This window comes from Lepeophtheirus salmonis, chromosome 3, assembly GCF_016086655.4.
Source record: "Lepeophtheirus salmonis chromosome 3, UVic_Lsal_1.4, whole genome shotgun sequence".
Lineage (NCBI taxonomy): Eukaryota > Metazoa > Arthropoda > Copepoda > Siphonostomatoida > Caligidae > Lepeophtheirus > Lepeophtheirus salmonis.
The window spans coordinates 42,596,813-42,614,727 of NC_052133.2; the positions used below are offsets into that span (position 1 = coordinate 42,596,813).

Sequence of the window (17,915 nt, forward strand, 5' to 3'; positions counted from 1 at the left end):
ATGCATCCATCGTAAAAAGATTCTTGTCAGAGAGTAAGATAACCCCAAATCGGTGATGATTAAATCAACAATTCGTTGACTTTAGTGTTTTTGCTTCGATATCTTTAAAGGAACTACAATGTGTCACACCTCCTTTGAAAGATAAAAATCAAAGTATTCCAAAGTTGTGACTGAAATAGAAAAGTAAAAAAATATGTTATGTCTAATAATAAGGTTATTAGTTAAATGGAAGGTTTATTGAGATATATATATGTGAAGGTGTAAAAATATGTCTTCGAAAGTGGGAACTGTTTTTTCCATTTGGGAATTTGAGGATACTTTTATTTTTATTTTCAATGCTGTTATCATTATTATTTAATTTTGAAAAGAAAAAATATAATGATATACTAATAACTAGGGCTGTAACTATACGTATATTGTATCATGATACAATAATTAGATATTGAATAGATTACTATAATATATAAATACTTTAGACGCCCAGAATTATCTACAAATATTGAAAATGTATCATCCATGACCCAATCATTTCTTAGCAACTTCTACAGAAGTTTCATAAAACGAAATAATAATCGGATCAAAGACCCGATAAGGATCGAAGAGAGTTCTCATCCTCCATCCACAGCTCATTCATTGAAATTCTTGAGTCCATACCTCCTTCAGTAAACTTTGCTTCATCTCCAACTCTAAGATAAGCATTTCATTGATAAGAGTCCTTTAGTGTCCTTGATGCATATAACGCATGTGGCATGAATCACTAGTCTCTATCACACTTATTCAATTTAATTTATATATGATTGAATTCGTGATATAGTATCTACGTATACATTCTGAATACTCAAAGTCTCACACTTGATTTCATCATAATTGTAAGTTTTTATAACATGAAAAATAAGGGGAAGGCTATCAAAAACTCTCTTTCTCGATATGTTTGTCTACATATCATAATCTGCTCTTTTATTATGTGCATAAATTGTTCTTGGGAACTGTTAAGTGATTATGGTATAAAAAAAGTGACTTCTTAATTTTTGTACAATTCTAAAGGAATATTTGAATGTCATTGTTATTCTAAAACTTATTGTGTAGGGAATCATCTTCTATATAAATAACTTGCTTGTCACCAAATTATAATAATGCAGAAATGAAGATCTTAGTACCTCCACGCAAATTAATGAATTGTAGATAATCGATAAATGTTTTCCATAAGTGTTTATTAATATAAGTGGTTTTTTTAGAGAAAATAGTGAAAATATAACAAAATAATACAACCTTGTTTTCAGTATTGAATAGGCAAATAACAAATAAATTATTACTTTGGATTCCATATTTATAAGTTCTTCGTTATATTATTTTTTGATCCTATTAATTCCTTCAACTATATTTTAAAAAAGAAAATAAATAAATGAGGTCAATTCTTTTGCGAAAGGTGTAGAATATTTTCAAAATGTGAGACAGTTAAAAGGTTATTATTGAGTCCAATTTATCTTTACTGTAAGTCCTATACTTATACTATTTTGTCCGAGACGGGTTTGCATTTTACCGATTCCTACAAATCACTTACCAAACTAAAGAACAACCGATGTGTATGAAAAATGTATCCATTATTAGGATCAATTCTCTTTCATTTATTTGAGAGCAGAATTTGTAAAGATAATACATTTTTACACACAAAGTATAATTGATAACGTAATGATATTCGATGTATTAGATTCTAAAAACCCTTTATACTATTGCTAAATTACATTATATATTAAAGCTAATAAATTTGATAAGAAGGAACTAAACTATTATATTATTAATTGATTGAAAGTGGTGAAAAACTAAATAATATTTTTATTGAGAATAAAATAGCAAATAAATAAGGGAAAAATCCAATTCTGCTGCAAAAGGTACATAATCTTTCAAAGTATGAACACTTTTAAGGTTTTTATTGCGTCCAGTTTATCATGTTTCTGATTCCAATCCCTTATACTATACTTTGGGAAACGAGTTTTCTCTTTACAAATTCCAAGTAACCATGCACTGAGCTAATGAAAGATGAAAACCTATGTATATAACAAGAATATATCCACTCTGATAAGAAGTACTATGAAGGATCAACTATAATATTGATGTGATGTAATTTATACTTGATAATAATATTGCTGAGTAAATAGATTGGTAATGAATGGACGTGTAACTTTTTCCCTTTCCTGTTCGTCTCCATTCCTGGAAATGTATTAACATTGCTTGAATGAATAGTTTGTCTCATATTGGAGAACTCTCATTCCATGAAAAAGATTCTTCCTTCTTAAGTTTTTCAGCCTTCATCACAGAGATAACGTTATCTAGTACACATCAAAGGGGTTTTATAAAACATGATATATGAAGGGATTTACAAATTGTCCCTTTTGTACTTAAAAATGAATATTTAACAATAATTAATTAAGTTTTATGTACATGTATCAAGACATCAATAAAAAATACAACCTTCTTCCAAATGAGCTGAGACATTCGAACAATTTACAAAATTGACCCATATAACTTAGAATAGTTAATATTCCACTAGAAATAGATTATTCGATGATCCCTTGTTATACTGAATTCTTCTTGGGTCATTACATAAATATTGGTTCTTCGCTCTTAACATCTGGCTAAGTTTGAATATTTCTTTTTGGATTTTTAATGCCAGTCAATGGAGGAGTGTCATAACAGTAATAAATAATTACCCAATTTGTGAGCTATGGCTTCCTTAGACCCACGATTTGTAAACAGTTAACTCACCTTATCATTTACGTAAATAATGAGCATTTAGATTTTCCATGATTAAAAAATAGGAGTCTATTTTCATTTATTGTATATATTACGAATAGTAATTAGTAATTAACGTCATCTGAGTTAGCTGGCTCATAAATAATGACATTACATCAAAATGTTTATGTCGTTAGTGGGGAGTTTTATTGCTTATAAACTTGTATAAGATTACAAAAAAAATTTAAATTCAATACTTTTCGGTATAAAGAAAAGTAATCTGACTTTTCCTAAATTTCGACAATTTTTACATATGTAGTTTGTTCCATAGGTAGAAATAAATAAAAACGCATAGTACATTTTGAAGTACAATTCCTGATACATTTTTGTATTGCACCATACTAGTGTTGTGTCGATTTTACAAATTATTTGATTTGTTTGCCCAACTAAAGTGGCTAATTAGTCCAGATTATTAAATTATGAATAACTTTTCATATTTAAAAAAATTCATATTCGACTCATTATTGCTTCCATTATAAATTTTAAGTAAATTTTTGGAAATTTTAGCTTCAATATTTTATTTTCTAACCTTTCATAACTTTTTTAAGAATATGAAAATTTAATTGACGACTTTATCGAACATAAATATTTTAAAATTATAAAAACTGTGCTAATTTTAGATTTTTTTTTAGATACAGTCAAAAATGGAATATGAATATCCATCCGAATATTCATATCAAAATAGTATAATATCGTCAAATTTAGATAAGATTTGAGGACATTTAGTTCATTAAGTTGTTTAATTTATTTTCGCTATACAAGTATTTGAAGTTAAAAATTAATATTTTTAAAATTACTGCAATCTTTATGAAAGATTTGTATATAAAACTGTGCTAAAATTGTATACCCTATTAATGGACTAATAACACACAAACTTGCATTGAAATGACGTCATCACAAGTAAGAAAACACAACATCATGGACACACAGACGACATTTTGGTAGGCAAATTTATTTTGCACGTTTTTTCTTTCCTAATTTTAGTAAGTTGACAAATGATTTTGTTTTTTGAATGTTAACACAACACTAAATATTACTTTAATCGTAAATTAATCATGATTTATTATGGACTTGAACTATTTTTATAAATAAACTAAATTAATAGAAATAGCTAAAACATTGTAAGAATGTGTTTTTTTGTAAATAAAATATCCAATTGAACGTCATGAAGCCATGTGGTAAATTATTCAGTATTTCTTAAATATCTTAGATTAGTAAAAAGCAAATTTAATAACATGTGACCTGTATAATTATTTTATAAATGAACGTTGGGAGGTTAGGGAATGGTGGTACAATTAAATGGAATACACTTTATGAAATTACACAATATTTCATATACCCTTAAATTAAATTTTTACCAAGGAAAATCCAAAATTAGTTATAAATAAAGTGTCGTCTAGAGAGTGGGGACCCAAAAATTGTATTATTAGTTAGTTACAGTTTTAGCACCGTCATTTTTTATTACGAATTTTTATGTTATAATCAAATGACAGCTAAACAAAAAAAAATCGTTTTTATCACATATCTTTATGTTTAAAATTGTCGAAGCAATAACAAAAAAGCAAAAACAAAATTTTGCTATATATCCTCAACACCGTTGTCAGTGTTAAAAAGGCTACAGAAAGCACCCCTAATATGTTTTATATCCATTACACCCCATACACCTAAGAAGAACCACAACTTATTTCACATTTTGTCTCATCTCATCCAAATTTGGATTCCCTCTGAGCTGTTGTCATGAAAGTGTAGTACGCCATGTACACAGCCTTCCTCGTCAAGAGCTAAAAATCTGTTCGCTTGCATATTTAGCCCGTATTAGCTATAAAAAATATAGCTAAATATAGTATTACAAATTAGTTTAGTCATGCTACTGTAAGTTTCGGGCCCAAAAACTGTACATAATTAAAACAGTAATATATATTTTATTTGATGAGTTACAATTTTTTCATGAGTATAAATACATTAATGCGAAATTTTAGTAAAAAAACTTTTCCGCGACAAGTGAATTATTTATTTAAGGTAAACACACTAACCAAATATAATTTCTTGATTTTACTTCAAATTACCTTTTCGTATTTTAGATTAACACTATTTTGGATGGTTGAATAGTGGGAAGCTTAATAAAAACAATGTATGTTGATAATCTGCAAAATATTTTGCTATAATCAATTAATTCTTCCATTTTTATTTTTTTAATAAAACGTAATGAGCAGGCAAAAAGTACTAATGTGGTATGTTTTATCAAATATGTTGGTTCTTTTAGTTTCCATTTTTTTAACAAAATTTTTTATTTCATTTTCTCATCATATTTTTTTACACTTGCCGATATTCCATTCGATTTTTTTACATGCCAGAGTCCATCTTTTCCAAAAATTCTATAATTATTAAAGGTACTAAAATATTTCAGACAATAATATCATTCTTGTTATTTGACAATTTAAGAGGTGGCATAATTAACAAAACTATGAAACAAAATAAAGCGGTTTTTTTTTTTCCACAATTAAATGGATATTGTGAGAAGTTTCTATTTTTTGTTTAAACACTATATCTGGAATACCCGTGTGATTTTATTTTAATACCCAGTTTAATTAATGAAACATTGATCCCTTACTCAATATTTCTTTAAAAAAATGGCATTTAAAGAATGACAGATGGGAAATTTAAAAAGTTAAAATAGATCCATTAAAGATTTTTTTTTTTTCACTTTCATTTCAATAATCAACTATTATAATTCAATAATATGTATATAACATATCAACATATTATTGAAAATAAATGTATTTTGAAATACGAGGATTGAAGTGACTTGCTCTAAATTCTTCCTTTTTTAATTAAATAAATGGGTTATTTTATTATTTATTTTGACTTTATTTAATTAATTATGTCATAGATAAGAGAGAACGACATCAAAGAAATTTTCCAATATTTTTTCTTCCTAAAAGTAAAGTTAAGAGGAAATACTTTAAAAATAAAGTTTGTCTACATAATAAAGATGTGTCGGGTATCCGAAGCCATGCCGGGGAGTACACTGTATTCATTGCCGTATATTAAAATAGGAATACCCGTTTATTCTTGTCATCACACATATGATTTCAAATTCAATTGTAGTTGAGAAAAGGATGGAAACGGAGGCATGGAGAAGGGAATAAACCCAAATTACATATGTTTAAAAAACCGTCCGGCAAAGAGGATCTATATAATTGATGTCGATGGTCACAATAAACTATTACGTCAAATTATTAGTGATGCTATATTTTACTTAAATGACTCGTAGAACCTCTTCTCAGAAAAAAACGGAGAAACCCCCAAAATCTGTTTACAGGAACCCAATTATTACCAAATATGAATTATTCACAACTAAAAAAGATCTAACTATAATTAACCAATCAAATTGCAGATGACTGAACAGGAGAAAAAAGCAGAAACATCGATAACTGGCATCAAAGTACATTCTATTTTTTTTGTTTACTGAGTGTTTAGAGTGCAGAATAATACTTTTGTAAAAAACTTTTTAGTATTTATAAATAAAGAAACCTGTGAACTTAGTTGTAATAGGTAATTAAAACAATATTGGAAGGAATTAATGTTTAGCTATTTTTGAATTTAGTTCCTACATTCGTGTTAATTATATATCTCTACTAATGACGTGTGTACTAACTTTTAATGTAGGGGGGTGTACGGTAATTAGACTAACCGAAAATGCATTTGTCTCTAACTCGTCGAAATTTCCTGATACAAGGTTCATCAATAAGAATATTCATACTTATTAAGCTGATTGATCTCTTTTAGTCATAAAAAAATTATTTGATATTTATGAATCTCACTGTGAATTAGTGCAAAGTGCACATATAGTAAATTCAAGACAGAAAATCCCATGGAGGCATTTCCATGTTCATTAAAGTTAGCACAGCTCCAATTTGGAGGAACAGACAAAAGCACGAGCACAAGTTTTCGAACTTACCCACCACTTTTCTGCAAAATGGAGCCCCTTCACACAGCACCAAGACTTAGTGGGACTGGCTCCCATCAAATTTCTCTAACTTTTTGGTTAAGGAAGAATGGTCTCAAAGCTCGCCGGAATTAAATCATATGGAGAACTCTTTGTGGTCCAAGATAAAAAGAATTGGTATGAGCAAAGCCTCATAAGAATTTTAAGATACTGAAGAGCATTGCTGGTTAAAGGATGGTAACAAATCTGTCATAAAGTTGTCTGTGCCACCATTAAGGACTTTCGTAGCCGTTTGATAGTGACCATGAAGGCTGAAGGCGGCCATTTTCAATAAAAATTTTAAGTACTACAAAAAACTAAATTAAACTGATATGTACGAAGTTTAAATGTCGTAACATTAAACGTGCTATCAATGTTTTTCTGGATAACCATGATTTAAGTACACCCTATAATCCTATATAAAAAAAGGTAACAATTACATACTAATTAGAGATCAATTCTTTGTGTGTGTCTTGATGTACCGTGTCTGCAAGCAAAAGTGGGATTTGTGGACCCACCCTACAAAATAAATTATTTTCATTTTATGAGTATTCTCAAACTTGATACACTCAATCGATTTTTGAAAAATAGATATTTGCACTCGTACCTGATATTCGTACTTGTCTGTTCGGTATTCATCTCTAGTACATACAATCAAAAGTCATGTTCATAAACAGTATTGAATGTTCAACGTGCTGTTATTTATGGGGCAGTGATCGGGTTTTTGTCTGTATTTTCATTGTAAGTAACATAAAGGTGTATTTGGGGAAAGAAATTATATAAAAATTTTATAGGCAGAGTTCATCCTTGACCCAAATACATCCCCTATTCAAAGATCTTATTTTTATTTTCAAATCGCAGTGATAATCTCATTAATTTAACAGATAGGAATCTTTAAAAAACTTGTGTTCATTTAAAAAAAAAAATTCCTCTGCAGCTGTTCATTTGTTAGGGCGGGTTTATTATTTTTTAAGATAGACAGCAAATACTATAAGATTTAGACTAGCCAGCAAAACTTTCACATGGATTGAGACGGTGTATTCTTGATTTGATTTACTTAATGACAAATTACACATTTAATCATTTTAATAAAAATAAGAAATATCTTAGACGCTCATTTTATATGATTTTTTTTTGTGATTTTTAGTACTTAAAAAAAGTATTTCCTCCGATTTTGAAAATGATGCAGCAATTATAAATTTTTTTTTGATAACAAAACAAAATTATCTACAAACCAATTTTATTGTTTTTTCTGGTTCATTTAGACCTTTCAAGACAAAAAAATAACATTGAATTATGTAAATATTAAAACAACAAACATATACACTGAAGGCCACAAAAACAGAAACTTTGGCTAGCAAATATAGTTTTGATATTTCTCAGGTAAAAAACAAAGAAAAACACAGCATCTCAATCAAAAGGGGAAAAATTAGTCTAAATTTTGTTGACTAATGATATTTTTTAGTGAATTTGCCTGTAACGCAATAAAATTATTCGTCAATGTCTGAGATTATTTCACCAGACCAAGATAATAAAAATATATTTCATTATTTAAAATATCGTTATCACAAAATAATATACGTACAACATACAAACTGAATAAAAATCATAAAAATTTTGTCAACAAGAGATACATGAAGTACCTAAAAAACGATCAATTAAAAAAACTTAAATCTCAATAAGCACTAGGGAGAGTTAATTCATAACTAGCGTGTTTTTTCGAGCTTTTTCTAGCTCTAGGATCCCCTGAAAAGTTAAAAAATGTGAAATGAAGTTTGATTGAGGATATATAATCATGTCAGAGGCGTAGTACCAAGCAATATCATTCGTCATTGAAATCTTCATTCAGAGATCTCCATATCTTACACGCCACTGAATTTAAAATTGCACGAACATCTTCTGCAAACTTAATTTACCTTACAGTAATTGTTTATAAATTGTAGCCTTTTACATTTATTACAACAAAACCTCAATTAAAAATTGATAAATATATTAATACATTAAAAAGCACGACATTATCTAGAATTGCATATACTACAATTAAGGGGATAATGAAAAGTATAGGCAATTAAACGTAGATTAAGGTATAAGAAGCATTTTTTTAAATCTAAAATAATTAAATTCGATAAATTTTTAATACTTGAGTTACAAATTTACATTCCATATTGACTTACCATTATATTTTCACTTTTATTTTATTAAAAAAAAATTATTTAATTTTCTATTTCTGGCCCTTAATTAAGGGATTTAACCCATAAATTACGTAGCATTGTCATAGTTGGCATGCCTATACATATGTATTTATGTACAAGAATGTCTTCAAATTTAAAGTATTTATTATTTTTTGTGCATGTAACTTTATATCAGTTATTACTGACATTTATATATATATACAAATTCCTTATAGAATGGGATTGTCAGTCCTCTTGGAATATCTTTGAAGGGTATTTAGATACCTATAATTATTGCAGTACGTTGAACAAATTTAATGCATTACACCAATTTATTACTCATGTTTTTAGTGGGGAAAAAATATAATATAGAATACAAATCAAGTACTCTTAATGCAGTAAAATGCCTTTAAGCATATTTTATTTGATACCAAATATATTTATCATATCGTAAAAAATTTCTTAAGATTTTATCAGCAAATAACTTGCTTTTATGGATCCTTCTGAATATGAATCCTATTTATTACTTATCTTCTTAGAAACTTTTTTTATGGGGATGAGCATTTTGTAGAGGGTGAGGAGACGAAAGAAGTGATATTTCTGTTATCATTGAATTAAAAACCTTTTAAACATAAAACACTTTTTATATAATTTTTGAGGGAGAAATGTAAAATTTTAAATATTAATATTGCAGGGAAACGATTGTTAAATCATTTTTCGCTATATATTTTTTTATGTATTTAAATAAATTACATTATTCAAATTCAACTTTACCTATAATTTTCTTATGTAAGAGCATTTTCTAAGTACTTTGGAAAGTTATTGATCTTCAAAAACTAACCAAAGGTTTCCGTTGGCAGATAGTAGATCTCTTTGAGTTGGGATATAGTAATGTGATCAGTAGATTATTAAATGTAAACAAAAGAGGTTTAAAAATATATTCTGTTATTCCTAGAACCAAGCAATCAGATCATAATTGAATACAATTTCAAAGGTTCTTGATGGTGATGTCATATAAAATCGAAAATATCATGAAATGGCAACTTTTGTATGAAACTATCTTTCTTCTGGACAACAAAAGTTGAATATAAATCAATTGGAATCTAAAAATCATACCCCAAGTTGTATAATTTTAGGAAATTGTAAAAATAGAGCAAATTTTTATTATTAGCTAAATGTATGTCAGATTTAATGTAAAATACAATGAAGGGGTTTCTGATTATCTTTTATATCCAGATTGAAAGCTTATGATCATAATTTATTTGGATGCCATCCGGGAATTGAATTTATACATTTCAATACAAACATGAAGATTACAAATATTTTAGATACACGTTTTAGTATTTGCATGAAAGTTTGATACCCTTCAGCATTTTTGAATAATTTTTTGCTGATTTTTAATTTGACAAAATACTTCTAAGATATGTGAGAATAAAAAAATGACCTACAATTATATCTGCTTGTTTTCACAAATGAACACCCATCTTAAATTAAAGAATGAACCTAAAAAAATTAAGAGAACCAATTGTTTTTCCTTTTTTTTTTAAATCATTTTATTCATGTAGAATAGTTGCATCAACCGGATATAAATAAACATTTTAGTTTAAAATTACTTTCCAAGAATAAAAGAACAACATAATACATCAATGCACTCCAATACACGCGTTTAAAACGATGACGAACCAATAAGCCAAGAACAAGTTTTTGAAAGTTCAAAAAACAACTATAAAATTAACAAAAAATGACTAGAATAACGTAAAACAAAAAGATCGAAATGACTATTTCGGACTAAAAGATTTGAACTTCTTAAAATTGCGAATGATCTAACACAAAACCATCAAGTATCTTGGTGAGAATGAAGGATGAAATTTAAATAGATTTCCAGCAAACTTCCAAGTTGAGATGTTATCATCTGGAATTTTAACTGTAAACGCATTATAGCGAGCAGCTCCAGTAATGAGAGATCCTCTTAATTTTCCCACGTGTATGGTTTCAAATTTGTCAGTTTCTCCACAGTAAGAGATATGCAACTTAAAATTACTATTTTGCTTTGGTCTTTTCTGGAGCATTAACTTTTATACTCGATAATCCAAATAATATAACTGGAGAAATTGTTCTTTTTGTAAACCTCTTCAAATTGAGCAAAATAAACTCTCTATAATTTTTTCGAAAAAATTACCCTGTATGACATTTTGTGGTTTTCCTTCTAAAGATTGTAAATTGTTGTTTGATGAAAAATAGGAAAATATTTGAAAATAAAAGATATATCATTTAAATATCTAACTTTATGTGTCAAATTTATATTCAAACGAATCGCCAGAAAAATTATTTTAAGTAGACCCATAAATCAGTTAAGAGGAAGATTCGTTCTCTTGGCATCGATTCTTCCAAAACTTATACAAAATTCTAATCGATCTTCATCTAAGGCCGACCAAGAGTTGAGAACAGTTGTTTCCAGCTCAGCCGTTTATAAGTATGAGTTTTATAACTAAACATAATCAATATAGCACTTTTTTTTGCATCATAATTATTTATAAATCAACAATATCTCAAAAAACCACAAAAACCTGAAAATTATATTTAGATTCAAAATTTGTATGGTTCAAAATTACTTAAATGATGCTATTTTGACCCAAAATAAGATTTTTCCTATGTGGAAAGTGTTGAAACCATTCCAAAAATGCATCAAATTCAGAAAAACTTTGGGAAATCTTATTTTTCTACTAATACAAATGAGAAAAATAATTGAAGCAGTCAACCAAAAAAAAAAATGTTATGAGCAATTCACATCCATTTTTCTAGGTTGTCTGCAGGATTTTAGTTCTAAAATAAATATGGATATTTTGTTACCTTGCATACTTTTTTTCCATTACAAATATGATTTTTTTTTTTAAATTAACATACATTAAAAGGCGTTTGCAAGATTTTTATTTGGGTAGGAACTAGTTCAAAAATTGAAGAACTTCTTAATAAAATCAATTTTTATTCTTGCTTTTTTTTATAAAATACAATTTTGTTTCGAGGCACTATACAATTAATTGTAAATAGTTAAATACGGAATAAATATTGTGTAATATCCCAGATACATTAACATTCTACAAATTTATTATTCATATAAATATTTCATGTTTACGTGTTCTTTTAAGACAAAAAACATAGAAATATTTATATTCAATTATAATACATACATAAATAAATATATATACTATTAATTTTTGTGGTGTACCCCAAAAACGAATTTTGTGGTTCTTTTTGTAAATTTTTCTTTAAAAAAAATCTCTTTTTTACTCTCCAAATAACCTTAATTGCCTGTTCATCAAAAAAAAAAAAAAAAGTACAATGATACTTTGTAATTTCAAATGATTTGTATAAATACTTAACACAAATCAGAATGATTAAGCATAAAAATCAAAAAACTTCTAACAGTGATGACGTTTTGAAATAATAGTATATACAAAAATAGTATTTGCCTATTTAAAAATATGTTTTCTATATCTTCAACTATTATATATCTAAAGAACATTTGCACTTGCGTCATAATTAAAGGATATTTTGGGGGTTCATCTCTTTTAATAAGACACATTTGAACTCCTACATATGATAATAACATCAACTATTGCTTCTTGAATCTAAAAATATTATAATTTAGGGAAATTAGGAAGTTTCAAAATATAAACCTGAAATACAATTTAATTGTTCTGTGGATTGATACAATTTAACTGAATTCAGTGAAAAATTTGTTCATTAGGGAAAAATCTTGCTAATTGTCGTGAAAAAGTATTTTAAATGTAACATTAATTAAACTTAAGACTCATCTAGCGATAAAAAAATAATTGATCTATGTATGAATATATCAAAAGATATTTCCAGGTACACTCTATATAACATTCCCTAATTCATATACTAAGATGGCATAAAAAAATAAAAAGGTTAAATCTTGCTGAGTTTAGTTCATCTCGTATTAAAAAAGAAGAAAAAAACAGGAAGTAGTCCTTATAAAATTGAAAAGAATGAATTGGACTTAAGATAAGGTTTAGCAACGAGCAAAAATACTTTCTTGCTCATTAAATCAAAATATTTTTTCTTTTTCGATCTGTTATTATTCTTGAAGAAAAAATGTCTCATTATTGAGTGAGTAGCTACCTGTGAGTATGTTCATGAAAAAAGGGAGGGTAACATCAAGGATTTGTTGGGGTGTTATCTTCTATATTACTAAAGCAAACTTTGTATTTTGTCAACCCCTAAGAACTCCTGACAATGCAAAATACTCCCTGTAGTAGTTGATATTTTACAATTACAATAAATCTTGATGAAACTTTATTAAATGAAATCAAAGCAATATATATTGGAAATTCATTAAAATGTCTCGATTGGTACAATTAATTATTTTTTTGATCCATTAGTGAAAAAATATAAGAATGTAATATCATGTTTTTAATAATATTAGGATTTAATATAAAATAAAACTAAACAATTTATGCACATATTTTCAAAACGTAGTAATATGCAAGGTCTTTTCTTTATTTGTTCCATTTTGACATAAAAGCTATACAACAGTAGGATCCGTTATTTTCCTTCGTATTAATAAAAAATGTTTTGATTTATATAATAGCCTATTGTTTATACACCATAAATGTCCAATATCAACCTTGCTGACGTCACATGACGCTCTGTAACAGTGAATGCAGTGGTAATGAAATTTGATGACTTAAATCTGATTTTGATAATGTATATATAATATGTTTTTATTTAGATTATTTCGTTTCCTTAATGGACCTCCAGAGACTCATTAAGGCAGTTTTGATTCAAAGCTTATATTTTCTTTTTACTTCATCTTTATATTCTTCATTCTTGTTGTAAAAATGTTGGAGATGTTTATGAGTTTGAGTCAAATCCAAGTCTTTATGTTCATTTTCGAGTCCCGAATCAGAATTTTTATACGAGTAATCGTTGAGTCGTGATAGTCTTAGGGATTTAGTTCCAATAAAATATGAAGTAATAATAACAAATAACATCTAATGTTTGTTTTTGTTTTTTTGTTTTCGTTTAAATAAGAAGATCAATTTCTTTTAATATCTGCTCAAATTACATCCTCAAAACTTTAAAAATATTGAATTTTATCATTTAATAGTGTTAGCAATATCCAATATCTGATTTGATAGTTTTTGAGAAAATTAAAAATTTATTTTAGTGAATGCTTCTTTCAGACAAAGTAAAAAAGTATCTCCGATAGTTTTCTCTTAACTTTATGTTTAATGTTATTAAGAGTTAATTTATCGTAACAATTTCTTAAAGTAGAGTGGTGACATTAAAGCCATCGATGTGTCACTATTCCACTTTCATTAAAATTGAATATCAAACGACAACAATTAACTACACAGGGGTTAGGGGCATCTGTAGGATTATATTTGAGAAAGAGGGTTAATTGGTTTTTAGATTTCAAATTAGACAAAACAAAATTAAAAAAATTTTTTTTTTTGGAAAATAATTTTAAAAATCCACTACCATTCATAAAATAATTAAAATATTAATTTTTTGGAAAAAAATTACCAAAATTCAGAGCTATTCTCAAAAAAGTACAAAATTTACGTAACTGTTCATAAAAAGTTATAATTAAAAAAAAAAACAATCAAAATTATTTCTAACTTTCGATTTTTTTGAAAAAAATTTCTAAAATCTACAACTGTTTACCAAAAATTAAACTTTCTGGAAAACATCTCAAAAATTAAATATAACATACTATATTTTTTCAAAAGTTTAAAGCTTTTTACAAAAAATAAAACTGTTTGGGAAAAAAAATCAAAAATTAAACTTTAAAAAAATCCATATTTACATATTCATAGGAAATAAATTTTTTTTACTGTTTTATTATATTTCAAAAATTCACGGCTAATTACAAGAAAAAAATTTAAAGTTAAATTTCAAAAATCCATATCTCATTGATATGGATAGAAATCCTCAAAAAATTATCTTTACTTTCTCTTCAAATTTTGTCATCCTAACTTTTTTTTTTTTAATTAAAAGCAAAAATTCCTTCATTTCCAGGGAGAGTGTCATCACCTCCAGGCCCCCTCTTCAGACACACTGAGCCGGCTCCTTTTGTTTACTTTAAGGGAACGGCTCATAGAGCCGTTACTTTCTCGAAACGCACATCACAAATATATTATATCCCTTTGTATATGATTTGTTTCTCATTTTTGATGTTGAAAGTTATAATTATCATACATATAATAAAGGAATGGGACATACAAAGGTAATTTATTTATTCAGGAACTAAAAATCCAATCAGGTTATCATCATATTTGTTGTTCATTCATCGATACTTTTGACCTCCAATTTAAAAAATTATTTCCTATGATAGTATTTTTATATCTTTTAGTAACGGTTAGCTGTTTCATAGGTGACATGACCTAAAAAACTTATTTACATTGAAAGTAGGTCTGTATAGAACACTATATGTACTACGACATTGTTAAAGTAGTAAATTAGTCAATTCAACACGTTTTATTACTAACAAACTAATTACGATAAAAAAATATGTACTAGTATTTATTAATGATATCTTACGTAATATAGAATATTGATGTGTGGGTATAGTACAATTAAACTACCAAAATAATAGGGTTTTAAAATTCCTGGAGTGTGAATATAATTATGATATTTCCATAATTAAGATTTTCAAATCCCATTTCATTAAATAGTTCACTTATAAAAAGCCAAATTATTACATATTTTTTAAATATTACATTTAGATTTCAAGGAATTGAAATTTATAGCTAAGTTTGACTCTTTTAAATGTCATAGTTGTCTTTTTCTTATAAATTGTGGTTTGATCTTACCATACGTGAACTAAAAAATAATTCATAAATATCTTCTTCCACGGAGGTTAATTAGACTTTTGAACAGTTTTGCCACCAGAAATTTTGCCATGAACATTTTTGCATCTGGTTATTTTGCTTCTGGAGATTTTGACATAAGACATATTTAATTTTTGTCTTTTTTTTTTAAATTTGTTTTTCAAACTTGATTTAAAAACTAGTGCGTGAAGATACTGAGAAAAAAGAAAGTAAATTTTTAGTGAATTATAACTGAAATTAATATATATTTTATAAAATATTCCCTTCCTCATCTTCAATGACAGCCTCCACCCTCATACTGAAGGCCTTACCTTACAGATGTAGTTTTCTGACTAGTCTGTCCATACATCATTGATGGCAGACTCCAATGATTTCATAGACCCTTGATGATTGTTGCAGACCTTCGAGGATTAAGATGGGCGGAGTGAGCTACAAGGCCACATGTTTTTGGAAACATTCAAAAGAAGCTTGTCTTTGGAAACCCTCTTCTCCTTATGGCCGTCATAATGAGATGTTTTATACTTCTTGCTCTTGAATTTGCTGCCAAGTCATCCCTAAAGATCTTTCAGAGAGTGAACTCCTTACCATTCATCTTCTTGTCAATACAGGGAATTGTCCACACTAGATTTCTAGCAAGTCGGTTTTTGACATGCAAAATCATGGACTTTGTTCTTAGTGTTCGTTTCCGACCTTCACCAGGCTTTCTGTCGACTGTTTCTTGAGTTTTAAAAGCGGGGTTTAATACCATTTACGGGCGTACCGCGGATCCTAAGGTCATTGTCCATCTCGACAGGGGTGTTTCGTGCACGAGCATTTACAGCACAAGAATTCTGTTGGCTTCCATTTTGATGAATATTAAAATGCAGCAAATATTTATAAATACAAACAATTGGAAATGATTTTTCGAATATAACGCAATCTCACTTTTGTAAAAATCATTATTAAAGCTTGGACTTTGATAATTTATTTAAGTGTATTCTAAAATATGATATACGGGTATATCATAGGTTTGAACTTTATCTTTACACTTTACTATTGTATCTCAGCTATAAATAGGTCTAAAGAAGAAGAAAAAAGTATGGAAATAACAATGGAATAGTGATTATAAGGGTGAATGAGTAAGTAGTCACGGATATAAGATCATACTTCTATTTCAAAAAGACTCGTTGAGTAGTAATACCTAACTCATAGTCATGATATTAGTTGATGCTTGAAAAAATGTTAGAAAATTCATTGATAGAAAGAAAGGAATGTCTTAATAGTAAAAACTTAAGGTATTAGTCGAACCTATAATGTAAGAATATAAAAGTTTTTTTGGATTTAGAAAAATTATATAATTATGTCAGTTTATAAATTCAAATGTTTTATTACTTACTATTTTTGTACTATAATTTTTTTGTTGATGTGATGTATATTATCAAGAAGGACAGCTGAATTGACACTGTGTTTTTTTTATATATTTGCATTCTCACAACTTGAATACTCAAACATTTATCTCTGCTTGCATCAGATAGACAGAGTAGTTTTAGATTTTTTTTTTTTTCAAATGAGTACAAAGAAAACGAATGATATTACTTGCATTAGGCATAATTTTATAAAAAATAAATAGTAATGAGAAGGTTAATTAGATTATTATTTTTTTGATTTTAGCATAAAACTCTAGGAAAACTATTTACATAGTGCACTCGTCAAATTATTTCAAAGTATACTTAACAGCTGAAATATAACAGTTGGTATTTACAAAGATTTTGTGAAATAAAGGAAATCCCATTAAAACATAATAACATTGTTTTTTTTTTCACATGTGCTCAAATTACCAACTACTTAAGTTATAAAAAAAGTACGATAATTTACAATCCGTCATTATAGATATTATATAAAAAACACCTTGTTAGATGACGTCAATACAAACAAGTGTGAAAAGATTCAAAACAATTAATATACATTAATCAAATTCGGAAGATGAGTCTACCTTATTACTACTAAGGTTGTTTGAATATAAAAGCTTTAGTGGTATTGGTGTACTGACATGCTTAAAACGGTAATATACAAAATAAATATTGTATATAGGGGGACATAAAACGTCATTAGGCTAGAAAAAAAAGTTAT

At 27.4% G+C, this 17,915-nt stretch overlaps 1 long non-coding RNA gene across 1 annotated transcript; it reads right to left on the reverse strand.

The window, feature by feature from the left end:
- Positions 1–15,620: 15,620 nt before the first annotated feature.
- LOC121113946 (uncharacterized) lies at positions 15,621–17,599 on the reverse strand. Its single transcript, XR_005863168.2, has 3 exons — positions 17,182–17,599; positions 16,118–17,093; positions 15,621–16,000 (listed from the first exon to the last, which is right to left on the reverse strand). It is a non-coding gene; the product is annotated as an uncharacterized lncRNA (long non-coding RNA).
- Positions 17,600–17,915: the final 316 nt, after the last annotated feature.